The sequence below is a fragment of the Triplophysa rosa genome, linkage group LG24, assembly GCF_024868665.1.
Source record: "Triplophysa rosa linkage group LG24, Trosa_1v2, whole genome shotgun sequence".
Classification (NCBI taxonomy): domain Eukaryota; kingdom Metazoa; phylum Chordata; class Actinopteri; order Cypriniformes; family Nemacheilidae; genus Triplophysa; species Triplophysa rosa.
The window spans coordinates 6,688,217-6,709,181 of NC_079913.1; the positions used below are offsets into that span (position 1 = coordinate 6,688,217).

Below are 20,965 nucleotides of genomic sequence, written 5' to 3' on the forward strand. Positions count from 1 at the left end.
AAATTGTTCCAAACCTGTATTAATTTCTTTGGTTGGTTGAATGATACTTGGAAGAATGTTGGCAACTGAAATGTTCCTTTTTGGATGAACTATCACTTTAATGTTGCCAATTTCTGGTTGTGACGTAATCAAGCTTTGATTCTTTGGTTTAACTACTGAAAAAGCACATTTCAAATTTGGCCCAGGCAAGTATGAGATGATAAGAGAGCAGAATAAATACAAATTTGAGAGGTTTACAGCTGCCTACTTTTGGTCTCATGCAGCCCAAGCACTCTGTTGCTGATCCGTACCGCAGTCATAAGAAAGCAGGGCATTTGCAAGCTTAGCTGCCTGGAGCTCAGTACCGGCTGCCTGGGATTCTGTACTGGCCGCAATGCTCTGATAACTTCCTAATAGGCTGTTGAGAAACCAATTCAGCTTACAAGGAATAATGCAGAAATAACCTGACAGAAAGAAAGGAGGAAAGAAAGAGTGCAAGAAAAAAGAAAGACCCCATGATTCATTTCACCAGAGATTAAAAGGGTAATGAGGGTAGTCAAATTCAGACTTGTGGCAGCGGCGATAACCATTAGAGTACAATAACCATTATCCAGGGGCATTTTCCTCAAGGAGGGAAGAGGGACAGGGCTCCTATTAAAAAACAAATATCGTTTGGACTCAAAAAATAATCAACTGTACAAAACCAAACAGATGTGTGTGTAAAACGTTTCCAAAATAAGTAGATTCCTTTGAGCTCATTGTGTTCTCACTGAAGTGTCCAACGGCACTGTGATTGGTTGGTTATTTTGTCAATAGGATAAAACCAATTTATTGTGTTTGCAAAAGACGTGCAAATCTACGAATGCGTCAAATTGGTGAAAAATGGATGGACTAATTACAAAGAAATCCACTAATCTACTTGGAAAACACTTCCACCCCTGTGAATATCATTACACTTGCTGTATTTATTGAGCATTTGGTGTCTAATGGTCCAAAAATGAGGTGACTTAATAATAATTCATAATTAGACCAACGGCCAGAAGTGACATAAAAGTAATTTCATGTTGCATGTACATTGTTATAATTATTAATATTTGAAGCAATGTAAAAAAATGCCTGAAATGTATAAACATGAGGCTAGGATTGAACTTTGTTTTAATAAGTTAAATTAAACAAAAATGCATTACTATCAGTTGCTCGTAAAGTAAAAAATAATAGGAAAAAACTCCAAATTCCAATAAAGAGCTTTGGCATGTGGTGGACCTCCGAAATGAGACGGCAATGCAGGAATCTAAGAATATCAGTCTACCACCAAACACACACACAGTCTAATCCTCGTGGTTTCTACACTCAATTACTGAGAAATCTGGGCTTTGATATCAAATCCCATCAGCAATGAGAGTATATATATTAAGGGTCTACGTCTGGCTTTGACCTTTGGGTGGACTTCATTGTCTCTGCCTTATATACCACACAATACGGAAAAGAAAAATTGAGTATGGATTCAATTTATTAAAAGGCAGAGAAAAAATATGAATCCTAGACACGTGACCGAAACCACACACAGAACATCAATGAATAAGAAACGGATGCTGAGAGATGTTTTGGTTTAAGCAAAACTGAAGAGGCGGGCGGTTTAACACACCCAGAGAGCAGTATAATTTTTTAATAAACAGTCAGACAGTTGAAGTGATAGAGGTTATATTAGCTTACCCTTTCTCTTTTTCTTCCCTTATCAACTCCTATGAGAGATTTTACAATTTGGGGTTCTTAAATTTCCTATTGCAGCTCAGATATCTATTAATGGGGATTTGAAGGTTTCACAAGGGCGGAAAAGTGGAGAAGAATGTGGAGTAGCCTAAACCACACACACGCAAAAATACAAAACACTGAGACAAATCCTATATATGACCAATAAATACAAAACTTTTAATGTAAGATTTTCAGATTTTGGTTATACACACACACACACCACACGTCTGTCAAAGCCCCAAAATGATGACTAGTGAAATAACTACTGTCGAGTAAGCGCAAGCATCCGTCTTCCTCTGGTCCAGCTCTCATGACCTTTTTTAATATATATTTCTGACAAAGCACTCACATCTCAGTCTCTTTCTGAGATGTGAGTCTCTATGAAAATCATCTCTAAAAACACATATCAAAAAGTGAAAGTGTTCTGGAAATAAAGTGAGATCAAGACAAAGAGACTGTTGCACTCCTGCAGTTTTAACTTTGCATGCTGTGGCAAAAAGGTAAAGGCCAAGATGTATGTCTAAGATAGCTGGAGGAAGAGGATGGAAGAAGAAGGTGAATCAATAGTCTTGTCAGAGCTGAAACCCCTCGGTCGGCGGCTAGGGACACGGCCGTCTCGCAGCATCTGACAGCTAATTGTTCCTCCGAAACTTGCCGAAAGACACTGTCACAGCAAGGCAACACAAGCGTATGATTATCAAAATACCAAGTGACACAGTGAAAGGTCAACAGAATCGTTAGGTGTCATACCTGTCTGTGTTTGTCCTCTCTCTAGACAGACAGAGCTGAAGATGTGCAGTCAAGGTGGGGGGGTTGTTTTAGAGAAGCACATGTCAACTCCAAAAGCATGCAACGCAAAAAAAACATTGATAATATTACAAGTCAATTAAAATCTCACAGTTATGAGTCTGTGTGAAAACGGGCTCGTATATTTCCTTTCAGAAGCCCTCTCTCACGACTTCTGACCTCAGCGCTCTCCATTTATCGACCCAGCTGTAGACGGACGAGAGTCTGTTTACTCACCGAGTCATGTGACCCTGTCAAGACCTTGTCATGCTTTATAAAAATACATGTCAGTTGCACTTTATTTTACAGTACATGCACATAGTGTACATGGTGTGCCTACCCAACAAAACACTGGAAACTACATATACTTCATGGTTTTAGGTTAGGTTTAGGGTTCGTAGCAATTACATGGTTACACTGTAAGTACATAGTACAGACATGTACAGGACTGTAAAATAAAGTGGTACTGTTATGTATTACATTTCCCTATATTCTCTAATGAAAATGTGAGTGCGCTTGCACGCCACTTGCAAGTCTCCATGCTAAAGTGTTGCTATGTGGATTACTAAGATGATGTGAGTGGTTGGTACCCTGCTGATATCCAGTTGCTAGGGCCTTCTGGGTGCTTGCCCACTGGCCCAAGACAAACAGACCAACCACATCTCTGTGATATTTTGTTCTCTAGACATGACTCAATGCAATTTTTCAGCTTGGTTTTTTACTCGATTTGAAGCGCAACTCATGTATAAAGAAGCTGTGATATGAGGTTCAAGATTTCAAACTTGTATGGCTTTCTTTCTTTCTGCAGAACACAAAGGGTGATATTTTAAAGAATGTTGGTAATTGAACAACGGCAGTACCCATTGACTTGCGTAGGTTTTGTGTCCATACAACAGAAGTAAATGGGTACCGCCGTTGTTCGGTTACCGACATTCTTTAAAATAGCTTATTTTGTGTTCTGTGGAAGAAAGTCATACAGGTTTGAAATGACAAGTTTGATCAATTTTAGAATTTTCATTTTTACATGAAATATTACTTTAAGGGTTTATTCAAATACTGAACCCCAGGCATGAACCATAGCTTACCTTAGCAAGCCAAACACCGCTACATTTACAACAAATGTGTCATATTTTAAAGAGATGGTTAAAATTGGCAAATTTGTGGTGATAAATTCATGACGACTGAGGCAGATGGTCTGCCTGCTAGTCTAGCACAGCTAAGACGTTTTATCGAGTGAACGCACAGACAGATATCAGCACTAATTCATTTACTCGTTCCTCCCACATTCACTTCTACATATCACATCTCTCTCGCTCCCTCTGGGTCACTTTACCCCTGCCAGGCATGAGAAGATTTTGATGCTCTGTCCGTTTGGTTCCCTTAAAATCAAACTATGATTCAGGATCAACTCAAATACGTCTTAACAACGTTGAGCAAATTGGTGTTTGAACCCAGATCAGCAGCTAAAGAGTATTACTGTCTCTCAGATGTCAGGGCAAACAATTTCCCCTCCCCACATGCACCAGCGGGCTACAAACCGCGGTAAAACATTTCTTCTCTTCCACTGGCATGCAATGTCACGGCCCCTCCGCTAGATCAAGGATTTTGGAATAAATTACAGCAATAGGGAATTCTGGGATAGATCGCAGCTATTACTGCTGGGAGAGCAAATATATCCATCAAACCAAGTCTTGAGAGAGAGAAAGAAAAAAAACAAGACAGAGCTCCTTGTCTTCTTAACTTGCCCGGCAATTCATCACAACATGGCTGTTCAGCTAAGGCTTGCTCTTCAAAGATAACACCATCCAGGTCAGCCAGAAACCTGAAAGTACCATTTGACAACCAGCTGAATTTTAGGACAACACTCATGGACCTACAACATCAGGTGCTCAACGACATCTGCAAAAAACAGGCTTTTCCCCGGTCGGTCATTTGCGATTGTGTTCTTGTTGTCTCACTTCTACAACGACTTAAGTAGGATCAATAGAAAACAGTCAAGATCATAACAAAAGTGCAGCAATTTTGGTGCAGCTTGCTTTGGTTGCAGCTACCTGATTTACAAGGTGCTTTGGATAAAATAAAGGCAAATGTATTAGTACAAAGGAAAAGTCATGGCGGAAAATAAAGATGAGGAACATGAGTCTTCCCTACACAGTCTTCCTCTGGATCTGTGACTTGCATGGCTTTAAGACCATTCCCCTTAAATCCGGCTCGTATTTTCTGTTCCCTACCGTCTGGTTTCTCCACTCTCACTGATTATAAACTGGGGGGAGGACAAGCGAGACTGCCCATAATTCTTCCCGAGCAGAAGTTCGATAATTTCAGGAAGGGGCTATATATCTAACTCCATTGCTTATTATTACACAAGGGCAGTAATTCTCCAAGCTCTTGATGTATAAGACCGCAGAGAGTTTTACTCTATCAGAGTCGCTTGGCCAAACTAGAGCTTCCCACAATGCAACTGGGCCACTGAAAACAAAGATGGAATGTTGGCTGAACTCGAAGGGTCCAAAATTAACTTTTTGCCATACCCGTCAATGGAGGGTGAATTTACCGGCCATTTGCTGACCATGAAATGGTATTTGTCATTATTTTTATAGAAATATATTTGGTCTCTATGACAACCGAATTATTTACCGTTATATTTTTCTTTCACATTTGTGACAAACAGCGCAGGTCACTGCCACTCAAACTATAATATACGAGATGAGCCAGTTTCCCATCACAGATATGTCACATCACGTCAAAGTTTATCTAGCAAATGCACAACAATACAGCGCACAGCATACGTGATGATCTTTAAGGCAGAGAAAAGGTTTAGGGTATGAGCATTTACATAAATAAATCTTTATATATTTTAAATACATTATTTTTATATACTGCATATTGTATATTATACTGTATATTCATACCTTAGTAGAAATAATTCAAATTAAAAGTAATTAAAACAGTGAATAGTTTGCGAAGCAAAATGTCAAGCAATTACGTGGATAAAATTGTAATTTTATGCTTACATTTTTTGTTTTGGTGGCTCAATGCGAGAAACATTGCTTAAGTGTGTTGACACATGCCATTCTAGATAGATAACATTAAATGTAACATTTTGATTCACTAACATTCAGAATCTTTTTTACAATTCAACGTAACCCACCTAATCCCACACTACCTACAACCAAGCCATCAGCAGGTATTATTTACCAAAAGACAATATTTACTCAGGCTCAGGACATGCAAACTAAAGGGGTACGTGACACTGCTCCAAGCATAATATGTCAATCACAGTGACTCTCGCAACACACCGTGTGTGTGGGTGTTTGACTTTAGGGTAGAAGGGAGGTAACCACCCGAGCACTTAAGTTAATTTCATGTAAATGTATTATTACTTGGCCCTCTGGGCTCCCGAATCTCACCCAAAAACCAGCTTCCTGCTCCAACATGGCTGAGTGGCATTTACACTCACGGGGCCCCTAAAGACCCATCGCTCAACATAGCTGCTTGAATAAACTATTAAAACTAATAATGACAAGACCTAAAGCAAACACCCCAAGGTTCGCCGAGAGGCTGTGGTGGTTTGACCTCTCTGTAAAAGGACGCAAGGAGGAGAATAAACTGATTGGGCGGGGCCTACGCACGAATGCACACAGGAACACAAGTACACACATACTCACTAAAATCAAGAGACTTCAGAGGCACTCCACAAATATTAGAGGTGAAAAAATCGATTTAGTATTGCAATTTTTCACCTTATGTTACTTGTGCCAAAAATACGTAATTTTTATCTCAGTTAAATGTTTGGGGCTAGGAAATTGCCCACCATTTATTACAAAAAATATACATAAAACAGAAATTGAGCTGATATTTTAAATGTAGTATGTAATATTAATGAGGTACATGCTCAAACACATTAAGAATTAATTTGACAGCAAAATGCACCGAAGGCTTTGGGTAAATACATTTGTGTGTGTGTGGAGTGTTTTGTACGTGGGTATGTCTGTCTTCTGTGTTTTCACCTTTTTCTTGTTTTTACAGGTATAACTTTTATTGTTTTGCTTATAGTCAATATGTCTCATGTACAGCTGCTTTATAACAATGAAAATTTTAAAAAGCGCTATATAAATAAAATTGAGTTGAGTTAAATAAACAAAATAAAACATTACAACCTTCAGGTTTAATGAAGAAGAATTTGCTCATAACTAACTTATTACAACTACTTGTGATGAATTTCCTGTCACATCAACACGTGTGCTTTGTTGCCAGAATCCCAAACAAACCCGATTTTCCGCCACAGGAAACAGCCTGAAGCAGAGTGTTTGTGTCTCTGCAGAGGTGAGAGTTTATGTGGTGAATCCACATCTATTAAGATCCAGTAGTGAAGCAGACAGCATTTACATGCCATATCGCACACTTCCTGTGTGTAATCACTTTGTGCAAAACAAGCATGCACACATGCCTATTATCACAGTAACATGACTGACAGAAGCTATTAATCATTATCACAGACTGAGGCAAAATCCGTTTTAAAGGCTCATGAAAAATGGCACGCGATATCAAAACAACATTTACCAAGGTCTCACTCTCCCTTATTGTATAAAAAGCTACTGTTTTCTGTCTATAATAGGAGCTCGATGTTGAAAGTTGCTGTTTAAAAGGGATAGTTCACCCACAATTCTCACATCATTTACTTAGGGGTTTGGAGAACAAAACTGTGGAAATGTTGAGTAATAAGAAAACTGTAAAATGAAAGTGAATAGGGACCGAGGCTGACAGGCACTAACATCTTTTTGGGTTGAAATTCTCTTCTGAAAAAAAAAATTCTAAAGATTTCCATGACAAATAACATTATGAAATCAGCTGTGTACTATTAAAACCGTTACAAAGTTCCTTTATGTAGTGTGTTTTAGTTATTATTCCAGTAGGATTTAATGGTGTTCTATTGGTTTCCATCCACTAGACAACACCCTCCTAATAAAACCCAACATATTACCAGTGGAGACCCACAGAGACCATTACAGTTTCCATTAAAACCAATACAATTCTCATTACAACCACTAAATCCATTAAAATAACAGTAGGGTCTAGAAGGTTTAATAAAGTAAGTCTTATTGGTTTGGAAAAACAAACGAGTGAGATGATGATCATTTTATTTTTGGTTGAGCTATCCCTTTAATAACAGGCAAAATAAATATTAGTTGTTGGCTTCAGAAAAGTCAGAGTTGCTCGTAATCTGCCTCACAATCAGCAATTCCTCAGCGCCTCGTGAAATAGATCAGACTGCCTGAGGCTCCAATATAAATGCACTCAATAAGTTAAAGGTGGAAAGACAGAGTGTGTTTAGAGTCTTGAGAGCGTCTGTGTTTTTTTTTTTTTTGGTTGGTAGGTCAGGTTTCATCTTTCAATGACCTTCTTTGTATAAAACGTATGGAGCCGATCCTTTAGCGAAGGACAACAGAGGCCAAGTCATCCAATAGCAGACGTGAGTCAACATCAGAAGATCAGGGAGCAGCCGCAAAGCTGTTTAAGACAATCCCGAGAGTAATGATCACGCTCAGATGCCTTCCTTTTCTTTCCCTCTCTCGCTGAAAAACTGTTTATCCAATTAAATTACAACCCCTTCTCTTGGCTCCACCCTCCTCCCTATTGTAGAATGCAGTGTCGTATGTTCTCATCCACCACTTACTTTCACTTTTCCACCTCTCTCTGCCCTCCGCCGCCTCTTCGTTTTCCTCAGATCCTTTCGAGTTCTGCCGCAGACACACTATAAAATTGTTAGAGAGGGGGAAAAAAGAACGGCATTATTACAATGAAAAGGACAGAGAGGCCCACACAAAAAACCTCAATCTGTGCATATTTCAATTCAGCACAAGTCACTCATTCAAAGCTAGCTGAATTGAATTAAACCTCGGCGTAGACAATTTTGCACCCAATTCAGTGGTTTAAATGCTTAATTTTCAATGAAACCAATGAGTGAATGAAAAAATCCACAATTGGGTCTTAAATTGACCCTGGGCTATTATTTTAAAGACCCCATGATATCAAAATTGGAGTTTTAGTCCATGTCTATTACCTATGAAACCATCGAATCAGAATTTTTTTTTTGAAAAAAATGACTTTTAGTTTTAGCTGACCTTGACACGTAAAATTTACAATCCCTCCCTGGAAAAATGGAACAAAAATAGCGATGACTTATCTAGCACTATGCAGATTTTTGTCCAATCAAATGCTTTCTAGACTTAGAATGTCATGATGTCAATTACATAATAGGGTCTTTAAAGAGTCAAGTGAGTGAAAAATTATATACAACAATGTCTCAGAGTGGATCTGTGTTTGTCTGCAGCTGCATCACCCTCTGTATCCGCTGTGTTTGGGTGTGCGTGTGAATGTGTGTATGTGTGGGAGGAATCACAGAACTTTGATTGGTCATGGCCTATTTTCTACAGTTGTGGGTGTTACCAGAAAGGAACAACAAAGGCCTTCAGATGCAGGCGGGATAAAAGCTGTGCCTAATTAGACTGTGACTATTAGTGAGGCTAATAAAGCATTCAGTGATAATAAATATGGCTGTCAATTAGGTACATCCGAAGTGCTAATTTCAAAGGTACGGTATTGGATAAGTTTAAAGTTGATACTTAAAATAACCTGAAACAACATAACATTACCCGCTCAATATGGTACCTGAGAACATATAAGATAAAACTACAACACTGGTATTTGAAATTTACAGTATTTGTCTCCATGATGAACATAAACATTGATTGCACTATTGCTTATTTTATTCTATGAGCTGTAAACGCAAGTTGTTTATCTTTTTGTCATGTTTTTGTCATTTATTACATGTAATCTACTTTAATAAATACCTTAATTATTTGTATAACTGCACACACATGAGAGAGGTTTACAGAGCAGGGCTTTTCCTGGCTCAAAATGAGGCGGAGGTGGTGCCATCCTGATCTTGTACACACGTAGGCCTACCGTACCTTTAAGTGGCTTAACCAAAGTGACTTTGAGTTTGACATATTAAAAGTTCTAATAAAATTAGATAAAAATGACAATTATTAAGTTATATAAAACATTACTTTTATTCAACCAAACAGAAATGTTTTTTAATCAAATAAAGCTTTTTTATCATTTCAACTAACTTTTATGCCCACAATAGCCAGTCTTTCAAAATGAGCATTTTGCATTCTCTGTGGTTCACTTTAAATGATTGAATGATCTCTTTTATATTCGCTAGTGACTGAAAAGTTCAATAGTTTAAATGAATCGGTTCAAATGAGTCATTCGTGTGCGAGTCGTTCTGAACGCAATGTGTGTTCATACTGGCGAACTCGCTGTGTACAGTATACGCTGATTCAACAATCCAACTGCACAGCTAAAGACATTACAATGATGTACGTCATGTTAATTTAATAAATTTCAAGAAATTAAACGTACTTGGATGCAAAACAAACAGCCGTGAAACACAGGCTGGCTCTTGTTCTGCAACTCTTTTTAGCGCCTCAGTGTGCTGATAATGAAACAGCGCCTCTACTGTTGCGTAATGTCGCAACTGCAGTTACAAATGACAGTCTGTTAAATGCACGCAGCATTTCTTGTGAAGACTCGCAAAATAATTTTGGCGAGAGCCTGAGGCGGCACGACATTTGACGGAGGCGGCCGCCTCCAATTTCTCTATGAAGGAAAAACCCTGCAGAGGAAAAACATGATGATGGTAAACGGCAGACATGTTTCATTAGTGCTAACGTCACCGATGAAGAGCCCCTAAAGAGCTTTAAACACGCTGACGCACACACGCACACACACTCTCTCCCTGCATCAGTGGAGGGGCATTTATCCATGTCTGCATATACACCTGACTCTCCTATTTTAGAGCACTCATTCTTTTCAGTTGAACATTAGCTTTTAAATAATGGATAGTATATAGTGCAAGTTGCCTAATATTCCTGACTAATAACCGTACAGTAGTGAAACACTATCCCATGATGTGGAATAGGTTTACTATTGTTGACGCTACATCACATATAGAATGCAAGTAACATCTTGTATTTAATTTTGAACTAAGCTTTGTGTCTAGAATGTAGTTACAGGCAGTAATTACTTATGCTATCAACATCCTGTAAATAGATGACAGAGAGAAAAATTACAACAGTGCATTGTGGGATACTTTTTGCAATGGCGGTATGTCAGTATGCTATTCTGCACACAGCTTGTGATTTTTCACAAAGTCCCATTAGAATAGGTGTGTGCGCACATTTTAATATGTTTCACATATGGAAAGCTTCCCTGATGATTACAGATGCTCTGTGTCAGGGGTCAAAGGGATTTGGGTGTGGGCAGAGAAGTGGGCTCGAAACATCATGCTTCATTTCACTGCCGTCCCAACATGCACTTCTGCCTTGTTCTCATTTTGCGAGCATCTACTTTGCCAATCTCCATAACTTGGCTCCGTTTTGGACTCACCAATGAGAAGCAGATGTTTGGAGTCGTGTTCCTGAATTCTGATCTCCCTCTGTCGCGTTCTCTCTCAATCACACCCACGTACATGCAAACGCAGATTTATAGCCAAGTCATTTCTGTCCGTTCAGCTAATCAAGACGATCTGATCCGTGCATGCAGACGAACACACAAGGGCACGAATAACACAAAATGCATAGAACTCAACTAAACAACTTGGCTCAGAAAATGAGGTTTTCCATAAAAACCAATATTGCCTCCGTCAGGAACAAGGGCAGTCCGTAATCAGCTTTACGGGGCAAGTTGTCCAAAACATTCCGAATTCTGGAGGGTGATGCGATGTGCCAGAACCCAAACGTCCTTAAAAATATTTTCCAGGAGCAAGCAGAGGGCTGTTTCAGTAATCTTTCCCGCAGCTTGACTCGGTCTGCTCTTGGCGCACAACAAAACAGTGTTCCAACACAGTGAAAACCCACCGAAAACTGGCAAAAACTTCAAAACTGCAGTTACCACTCATTAAAACACACACACACACACACGAACACCACAACCACACAACTATGCTCAGCAGATGAAAGAGACATCGGGGTCGGAAGTTAAAAACGAGTTTCGTTTCGCCGACTTTCCATTGGTTCGCCCGCATGCCGTCATCCAAAAATCAATCCATCCAGAACCGAAGAACGGATAAAAGACGATAAGGAATTTTTGTTGAAAAAGCGTGATGTTGGAGGAAATCTCAAGCCAAAATGGGCTCACAGACTAGGCTAAGAACCAAAGAAGTTTAGGGCTGGTAGTAATGATGAGAAACACATCCATCCATGCAGAGGAACATAAAAAAGACAACACACATGCTCAAGTCTCTTTGGAAGCAACCACGGAACCACAAACTGACCTTTATGATCAAGAACACACACACACACAGAGTTAGTCTACAAACAATTGTGGACCACCACATCGCTCTTTTTTACACACATTTACATTTATGCATTTGGCAGACGCTTTTATCCAAAGCGATTTACATTGCTTTGTATAATACATTTTGTTTCTGACTCGCACACAAAATACAGATTCAAGAAGTACAGATGAAGCCACATCCATTCGTGATCTCACTAACACACAAAGGAGCAAAAATGAAAAATGTGGGACAGACAGAGAGTGGGATCTGACAAGGGCAGGACAGGACAGCAGAAGGTAATGGGTTGGGCATAGGTCCTGTTATATTTGACACCGTCAACACAATTACTGCAATAACACCTGAGGCCACGGCTGACACTCCCGCATGCTTGAGCTTCAGACCCTCACATTTACAGATTCCAGACATTCTTCCTATCAGGACTTTGACCTTTTCTAAGTGACCTCTGATCTGTCAGGGTGTATGGTTTCCCCTTCTCTAACTGGAGCGGTCCTGGTTCTCATATCGGCTTCGGCCCACATTTTCACAAACTTGAGAGCTTAAATGACACATTTAAGTCATCTACAAACAAATATACGTATTAACTTACATATTTAATCAATTTGCTGAGCAGCAGGTCTACATGCTCACTGTAGAACCTTTTCTTTGTTGGAAACAGAACGGGTGAGATCGGGCAAAAGCAGATCTGAAAGTTCAAGAACACAATAGTCTATAGAAGTGAACAGTGCCTGCATGCATACCTTCATACAGCCGCATGTTTGCAGTCACAATTAGTTCTGGTATCCAGCTCGCAGGCATTGAAACCCTAAGCCCGACATGCGCGCACACACACACACACACACACACGCACACGCGCACACACACACACACACACACACGCACAGAGTGATAAATGTGATTTTAACTAGCACAAGACTACATGAAGCTACCGCATGTTTTTACAGGTGTGTGTGTGTGTGCGTGCGTGCGTGCGCGCGCGTGTGTGTGTGTGTGTGTGTGTGTGTGTGTGTGTGTGTGTGTGTGTGTGTGTGCGCATGTGCATTAGAACTGAGCAGAGAAACACAAAGACTCTGTTGACCTGTTAGGACATGACCGAACGTACCGAACAAACCTATTGTATCCAGAAAAAAATCTAATAAAATGGATAAATAAAAATGATCTAAACAACATTTTATTTAAGCAAATTTGAAAGATATTAAAATATCCTGTCTATTAAAGTTTACTTATTTTTTGTTCTAAAGTAAAGCTTTTGTGAGTGTGTCTAATTATTATTTATTAAATGACAGATTTATGCTTAAAACAAGAACATGTTTGTGAAATGCGTAGATATCTTTAGTGAAATAAAACAAAAAACAACATAGCAGTTTTTTACTGAAAGGAAAAGGGTTTGATGTCGATTCAAGGAAATAAATACACCATGAAACATTTTACAGACTGAGCAGCCACTCAACACAAACACTGATATAATAACCAGTGTTTTTCATGGCTGTGATCCATGGGATATGACATGTGTATCTGAATATGCGATGGCACAGCTCCCATGGCAAAATCAGCCCACAATGCCCTAGTTCCCATATGCCACCAGTTAACTTTAGCATATCAAGTCAAGCCATCAGAGAGAGAGGGAGAGATACAGAAAGAGATGGAAAAAGAGACTGTGTCTATGTGTGTGAAACAGACTGGGCCAGACTCCAGTGTCGCCCGCTTTCTCACACACCCACTGTAGAGCTCAAGGCAGGAGAGAGCTGGCAGCATCGCTCTGGAACCTGCTCCCATGGCAACAAGAACTCGGAACCCAGTGCCTGAGCATGAGACGACACGGTTTAACACGAGAGGACAACGAGCCAGAGATCTGGACTGGAGCGGAGAGCTGGCTCAGTTAAACCTGAACAGCAAATTCTCCTTCTTAATATCGCTCGTGTGAAGACCAGTATAAGGAATACTGACCTATGTGTGTACGAGTGTGTGTGTTTGGGTGATTTCAGAGAGTAAATACCGAAAATGATGGTTCCACTGAAATCCTTGACAGGACAGAAAGCAATTTAATTTCTTACGAGACAGAAAGCAACACAACAAATTGAAAAAAAGAGGAGTTGATAAGAAACCAGAGCAGTGTGTGAATTTGACAGTAGAAAGAATTATAGGTATGTATAAAACCATTTCACTATCCATTTCTCATGAAATACAGGCTGACAGCGTATCACACGGGTAGACCGGGCGAGGTAAGTCTGCTTTTGTTTAAAAGGTGACACCGGCCACGGCTCACAGCACACGCTAACCACCATCCCGGCGCTGCTGTCATGCAGCGGCACACCGCATACTATCTGTTAAACATGTGTTCCTCTGACCCCACCAGGATAAAAAGAAAATGAAGAGATGGGTTCCAAAATGAGATAACTCCATTTTTTAAAATGTTTTTATGATTTAATCATGTTTTTATTGTGCTTTATTGTGTTAGTTTTAGCACAATAAAAAAAACATGATATTTGAAAAAAATTTAAAACAGAGTTATCTCATTTTGGAACCAAACTCTTCAAATACTGTCCTAACAACCATTTATCCTTAGTATAAAGTGGGTAAATAAAGGAAAACAGCTGATTTGTGATGTAATGTATTTTAAGAAATATTTCTAAAGCTGTTGTTTATTCATCCAATTTTTTGAAAACCAGAAAAAATATTCATATAGATCTTTTTCATACTAATAAAAGAAAGTTACAAAGCTTTAAAGAGCATATATCAACTGGCGTTGCAGGCAAAGAAACTATGAATATTCTTTAAAAGATTCTTGATGTAAAACATCACACGATTTTGCAACTAAATAATGAATAAATAAGATAACTTCCGTTTTTGGTTGCACCATTCCTTCAGGAGTGACATTTCAGTTTCATTGGAAAGAATGGTTTCAAAATCCTGATTGTATTACACACATTCAAGCCTTGCCAGGTATGCAGTTTCGAGCAACGCTCGAAGTCTGTTTCATCAGCAGGTCCTCAATCTAGCTCCAAAATGAGCTGGAGCGAGGTCATATGTGGGACTGATTTGTGAAACTTAAGAGCGGCATGTTTGGACTACCAGCTAAAATAAACCAGCATTCGGAAGCGGTCTTTAACCTTGTTTATTTGCACACTAATAGAACGTTTGACTGGATGTTTTAAGGGCTTGTCAATCGGTTAACTGGAAAAACTCAACATTTGCGGTTAAGTGGTTTGGCATGTTTCTCATGCATATAAGGGCCGCTTAAAAGAGCTTAATGGTGTCTAAATAGAATAATGACTATCCAAACGATCTCTGTTCAATAGCCAAACTTCGATTTCTCTTTGTGTTTGGTTGGTCAATTGATTTCTATTTTTGTAGTGTAACCCAGAGCCATTGAGAGAGAGAGTCACGTCAACTCTGTAGACTCCAAAAGAGCAGTTTTTTCACATCAATGGCAGTTCATGGAGCCTCTCAATAGTTCCCGAAAGTTACTAGAAATGCATGGAGCTGAAACAAAACAGACCGATTGAGGTGAAATTTTAACCCATTTAAAGACGCTTTTTTAAAGTCGTTTAATGAATAAAAATGAAGAAATAAAGAATTAAAAGAAAAAACATAACTCCCTGGGAATTATCTTAAGGCTCCATGAATCACGTGACATGCGGAAATTTTTTACGTACGTTGTCGCTATAGCCCAGCTCACGGTGAAATCTCATTGGTCCAAAAATCCAGCTTTACATAGTCATGAAACTGTTAGCGTTAGTCTGAACTAATTTAGCTTGTGACAGCGATATTCAATTAGCTTTAAACACAAATCAGCTTTGACATTCTTAGAGATGCATTCCTGTTGCTGTATACATTTTAGCAGGTCCAAATACATGTAACCAGTTTCCTATTTCCTAAAACATCAAAGCGTTAAACATATTTCAAGTCTACTTTGCTGCATGAATTTCCCTAAGGCATTTCAACTCTCTCGAGTTAAACCGCTGTTTATAGAGCAGTTTTGTAGTATAAGATCCTGTCTAAATCAGAACTCCTCCAGTATAATACGTCTAGACACAGTTTGCTATCTAAAACGATCTCGGGCATTAAAACATGCTTACAGATCAAAATTCCTAGCACATCACAGGCATGGACATACAGTACGGGACCCTTGACCCAGTAATCTTCGCTTGCAAAATCTGATCTGTGTCTGAGCAGATATGTAAACAAATTATGGTGGCCATGAGAACATTTTTGAAGGCCGTTTGGTTTTACATTTAAACAGACTGTGAGACAAGCCAATATCAACAAGTCATCAAGAAAATATAAACACATCAATCTACAAAAAAGTGACATTAAGTTATACAAACGTTGACCTTTTAGTTTTCAAAATAAACATGTGACAAAGCTATTTTGCAGTTCTTAAAGAAACAGTACAAGAACCATTCACTTTTATTACAGGAGCAGCAACAATTTAACAAGCGTCATATTGTAAAGCCAAATGGGTGTGAAACAACACATACATAAATGAAACGGTACGCATACATAAAAGAATCTTCATGTTTGGGCAAACTAATCCTTTAATCTCTTTGCCGTTTCACCACATCTCAGCACGACTTTCAACAAATGTCTGCTGCATACGGCCATATGCTGTAGAAACACACATGTACACACACTCACAGATGGCCAATACACAACAGAGGGGCTCTGCACCCTTTCCACGCAAACTATGTTCTCTTCCATCTGCAGGAAAAAATAGGTTTACAGGTGGCACCATTACCTCGCCAACACTATTTTATATCCTGTTTGGTGAACGATCATGTCCGGTTTGTTGCCCTCCAAGACATTCTGTACTAATACAAGCCATCTTGTGGAGCAAACAGAAGCCTTCATTATAATCATCATTTACACAGAACAGCTGGGAAATCTGTCTGGATATGTTTGTTCGGAGGTGCTGTAAACCTGTGATATTTACAGAGAACGTTCATACCCAGGGTCTCTTTTCGTTGACAAACAGAGCAAAGCACACAGAGAATAATCCATCTTATATATAGAAATGGGTTACCTTTCACTGAGAATACAGTATTGGAGGGCAGAACTGAAAGGGTGGTGTGTAAAACCACATTTTTGTACCCAGATCGACAGTATATGATTAATCTATGTAAATCAAAAATATCTAAATACGAAAATAATGGTATTGGTCACATGCATCATCATTTGAAACAGAGTTTTAAAGGTATAGTGTACCCAAAAATTATTTTGGGTGTAAAAAGTAACACCAGTTCTTCTTTCTTACTTCGGTCTAAATACGAAAGGGCAAAGTCATGCCAATGATCTACATTGCATTGAAGTTCTTCATGGCCCATGTACTGAATGCTTGAATTAGTCTAGCTGGAGGAAAAGCCTTGGGCAGCTGAATACAAAATAAAGTTGAATTCCTTCTAGGAGGACCAACCCTCTGTGCCCCACATTAACTGACCTGTTTTTTGTGAGTTTGGACGGCAAACTAAGCCTTGGTGTTCCTTAGAGACATTCTCAAGAGTTTATTGGCCCTGACTGCAACAGAATAAGCTTGGCCTAACTCTATTTTGAGGCCAGACACTGAAGAGTCTGGCCAAGTGGAAGGTACAGCCTTTAAACGGAAACCTCACCTGGTCATATTTCCAGTCCCAAGGGGCAAATTCATGCAGCACGTTTGAATTGAACGAGGCGCGGCGAGAAGATGTGGGACCTGACAGAAAGCAATCCAACAGCCCGGGGGCTTCAAATGGGTTCAGCAGACACTCACTGAAATAAAATGCGGTCCAAGAGAAAGCGAGTTCCTCGCGCACGATTCACAAAGACGAAATAATGCTCATCTCCGTTTCTGGCCTGGAGTGCAGCGCTCGACTGAAACCAAAAATTTGATTTGGAATAAATTTGCAAGTGGATTTAAAAGCGTTTTGGATGTTGTTCTGGAGACATCTTGTGTCAATTCAGACATTTCACACGACAGGTGTGACCTCGGGCTGAGAGGAAGCAAAGTTTAGTTCACATCCTGTAATGTGTTTCTTAAATAATCCAACTTCAATATAAAGTTGTTTCCTGGAGAGATGCTTGATCGCAAGCATAATGACAAAAAATATGAGAAATCGGATGTACAACTTTTATTTTGAGGTGCACATTTTTTAATTACATCACACTGCAGCTGGTATGAAGGGATGTGAACCCTCGTGACGGAATAAAATGTATATACAGATTTTTCTAATTCATGCATAATTCCTTGGTAAAAACATATTCCACCTTGTTTGTCTACTCTACATAAACTTCTGTATTCTGTGAGCTTTCAAAACAAAACTGACCGATTTGAAACTGACACAATTTGACACAAATACTGCTTTAAAATATTAACAATAACATGCGAAAAGTGCGTGGGAAAAACCCATGCGGGGTTATTTCAAATCAGGTATACCATATTCTGCTCCACATTATATGCACAAACACATGTCCTAATGCACACATCTAACCACCGTAACCAAGAGCTCACGCTCTGCTGGGCATGAGACAGACTCTTATGCCAAAGTCACCAACACACACACAGAAATATTCACACATGCCTTGACACAGAAAAAGAGCGAGACAATAAAAAAGGGTGAGAAAGACAGGCAGACAGAGAGAGCGAGGGGGAGGCCAGGTTGAGAAAGAATGGAAAATTAATGTGAATGAATGGGGAAAATCAACATTTGATCAGTGGCCAATGTCACAAATACTGAGGCCTCTCTTTTTGGCAGGTCTACTGAGGAAAGGAGAGCCAAGGAGCGGAGAATTTCTCTGATGAAAAATGAGTCTAGATGGGGACACACAAATCCTGTCTTTGTGTGGTTGGGTAAATTATTTTACCTTGGGTGATAGACACCAACACTAAGCCTCACACCACTTTTGTACGCATACACACAAATGTGAATACTTTTTTAACCCCAATGTATTACTGGATGAGTTTGAATCCACATTTAATACTTGGAGTATTGAATACTATTGTAAAACACTCATCCAGGTTCAAGGATTTTAAGGTAAACAAGAATTGTCATGATGTGAAAAAGTTACAATGGAAAGATTTCCAAGTCATTCAACACACTTTTCTTGTTTACACTGGCGCACGAAAGATGCTTTTTGGAACCGTTTCAAATCATTTTGGGATAAAATGGATAATTTGTGTACAAACGTGTCGAGTTCATGCCAGCTTAAGTGCATGGTTTAGACTTTTACCACCCACAATGTATAGAAACCTGCACACACTTATGATTTCCAAACTCCAAAGATGACAATTCATATCTAGAAGAATAAATCAGAGATTCATGAGTAAACAAAGCGCACAGAAAAAAAACTCCATGTACTCCAATTTTTACAACAATTTAACGTTCTGAATTTTAATATGGCATGAAAGTGCATTTAAGCCACTAAACTACGAAATCGAGAAAACCAATGGGTTGAGACATTTGCATATTTTCAAGAGAGCTGTAGATTGCCTCTGTAAGTTGACAGTAAGGACTGTCATGCAAGAGCGACCACAGTGGTCGGACCTCAACCCAATTAAATCTAACTTTACTTTCATGTTTCAAACACAGAATAACTTGAGTGAGAGATAGACAGAGTGAGAGAGCACCCAAGCTAACAATATCAAAGTGGCCCACTTGACAGTCTAAGTTGTGAGAGCTACAAGCCAATGGAAAAGTATGACCCTTATATGTTGCTCTTCCATCCCCCATATCCTTACTTTTCAATAACCAGTGGTTCTCAGACTGTTATATTAGCAATGGTGTGCAAGACTGGGCAGACAGGTGAGTCTCTGATTTGACATCAAATCAACCGCAGCGTCAACGCAAGTCAGCCCTGTCCTACTAGCTCACAGCTAGTTTGTGTGTGGCCCTCTCAAGACCATGTCTCAAAATCAATAGGTCAAGGTTTTGGTGAGCTGAAGCCTGTTCAGGAGCAGTCTAAGGAAACAACCTGTCATACCTGCGAGGACGAGAAGCAGAGAAACGATCTGCAGAATGTTACCTTTTCCCGCCAAGCAGTGGGGGAGAGAAAGAGAGAGAGAGAGAGAGAAATGAGACCCAGATGGGTCTTAAAACACAATACAAGTTAGACATCATGTTGTCTACTCAAGTACACAAGCGATCAGTCAATTACGCAGCGATTTTTCATTAAAATAACATTAAAATTTGTTTATTTAAAATGTGTCTCGAGACCCCCTTTTTATCCGTTCAGCTGCAGTCCAGCTGTTTTCGAAGGGAAGAACACACACGAATCACGCACCATCCTCTAATCCTCTCCAAACACAGCGTTCAGAACAAAGAAACAACTCGATATCATCGTGTACAACATTGACACAAATTGCTGTCTGTTGAACAGTTTGGTACTGCCAAAAATGTCATCGGCGCCAATCGCAAAATAAAAATGTCAACCTCTTTTTGCTCACTTGCAGCCGTTTGTTAGTGGATTTTACATGTTTGGCATGTTTTGGAAGACTGTCATGATTTTTGCTACCAATAACTATGTGGTATTCCCAAACCAGTTTAACACATTTTAACACGTATAACTCCATTCGGAGCATTCTGCATTTTTATGCCAAATCAGTGTATGACATGCAAAGTCTTCCAATTCTTTCTGGGTCTACTTTCTGATCAGAGATCGGTTCAGTTAGTTCAGTCTCTCAAACAGCGAGTAGAGAAAAACAGATCAGGGGTCACGTTGAACAAAGCATAGATTAAAAGTGAGTGTAGTGTACTTTGGAGTTCACCGATCAGAAGTCTGATCAAATCTAATCTGACCTCAATGCATTGCTATGTGTTAATGCACAGCTGTCCAGCACATTTCAATTACATTACGTATCGTTTTAAGAAGAGGCCCAAAACTGGAAAGCCAGTCCGCTAGTACGAGGAACAGATCGAGTAAAGAGGAAGGAGAGAGATAGACATTGAAGGAAGGGAGAGAGAGGGCTGGGGGTTGAGGTTACACATCTGGTTGTGGTTCAGGATGTCTGAGATTCCTCTGTGGTCTGTTTGGGGTCTTAATGCCAAGTGGGGGAGGGACGAGACGATGGGTCTACAAAGCCTGAGCACTTTAAAACTTTAAGCATCTCTAATA

The 20,965-nt window shown here is 39.5% G+C and overlaps 1 protein-coding gene across 2 annotated transcripts in view; it reads right to left on the reverse strand.

The window, feature by feature from the left end:
- Positions 1–20,965, reverse strand: part of LOC130547682 (plexin-B2-like) — an 86,936-nt gene that overhangs the window by 35,468 nt on the left and 30,503 nt on the right. For both annotated transcript variants that reach the window (XM_057323866.1, XM_057323867.1), the window contains one exon: positions 8,195–8,272. The gene's annotated coding sequence lies outside the window, so the exon portion shown is untranslated. The remainder of the gene's footprint in view (positions 1–8,194; positions 8,273–20,965) is intronic.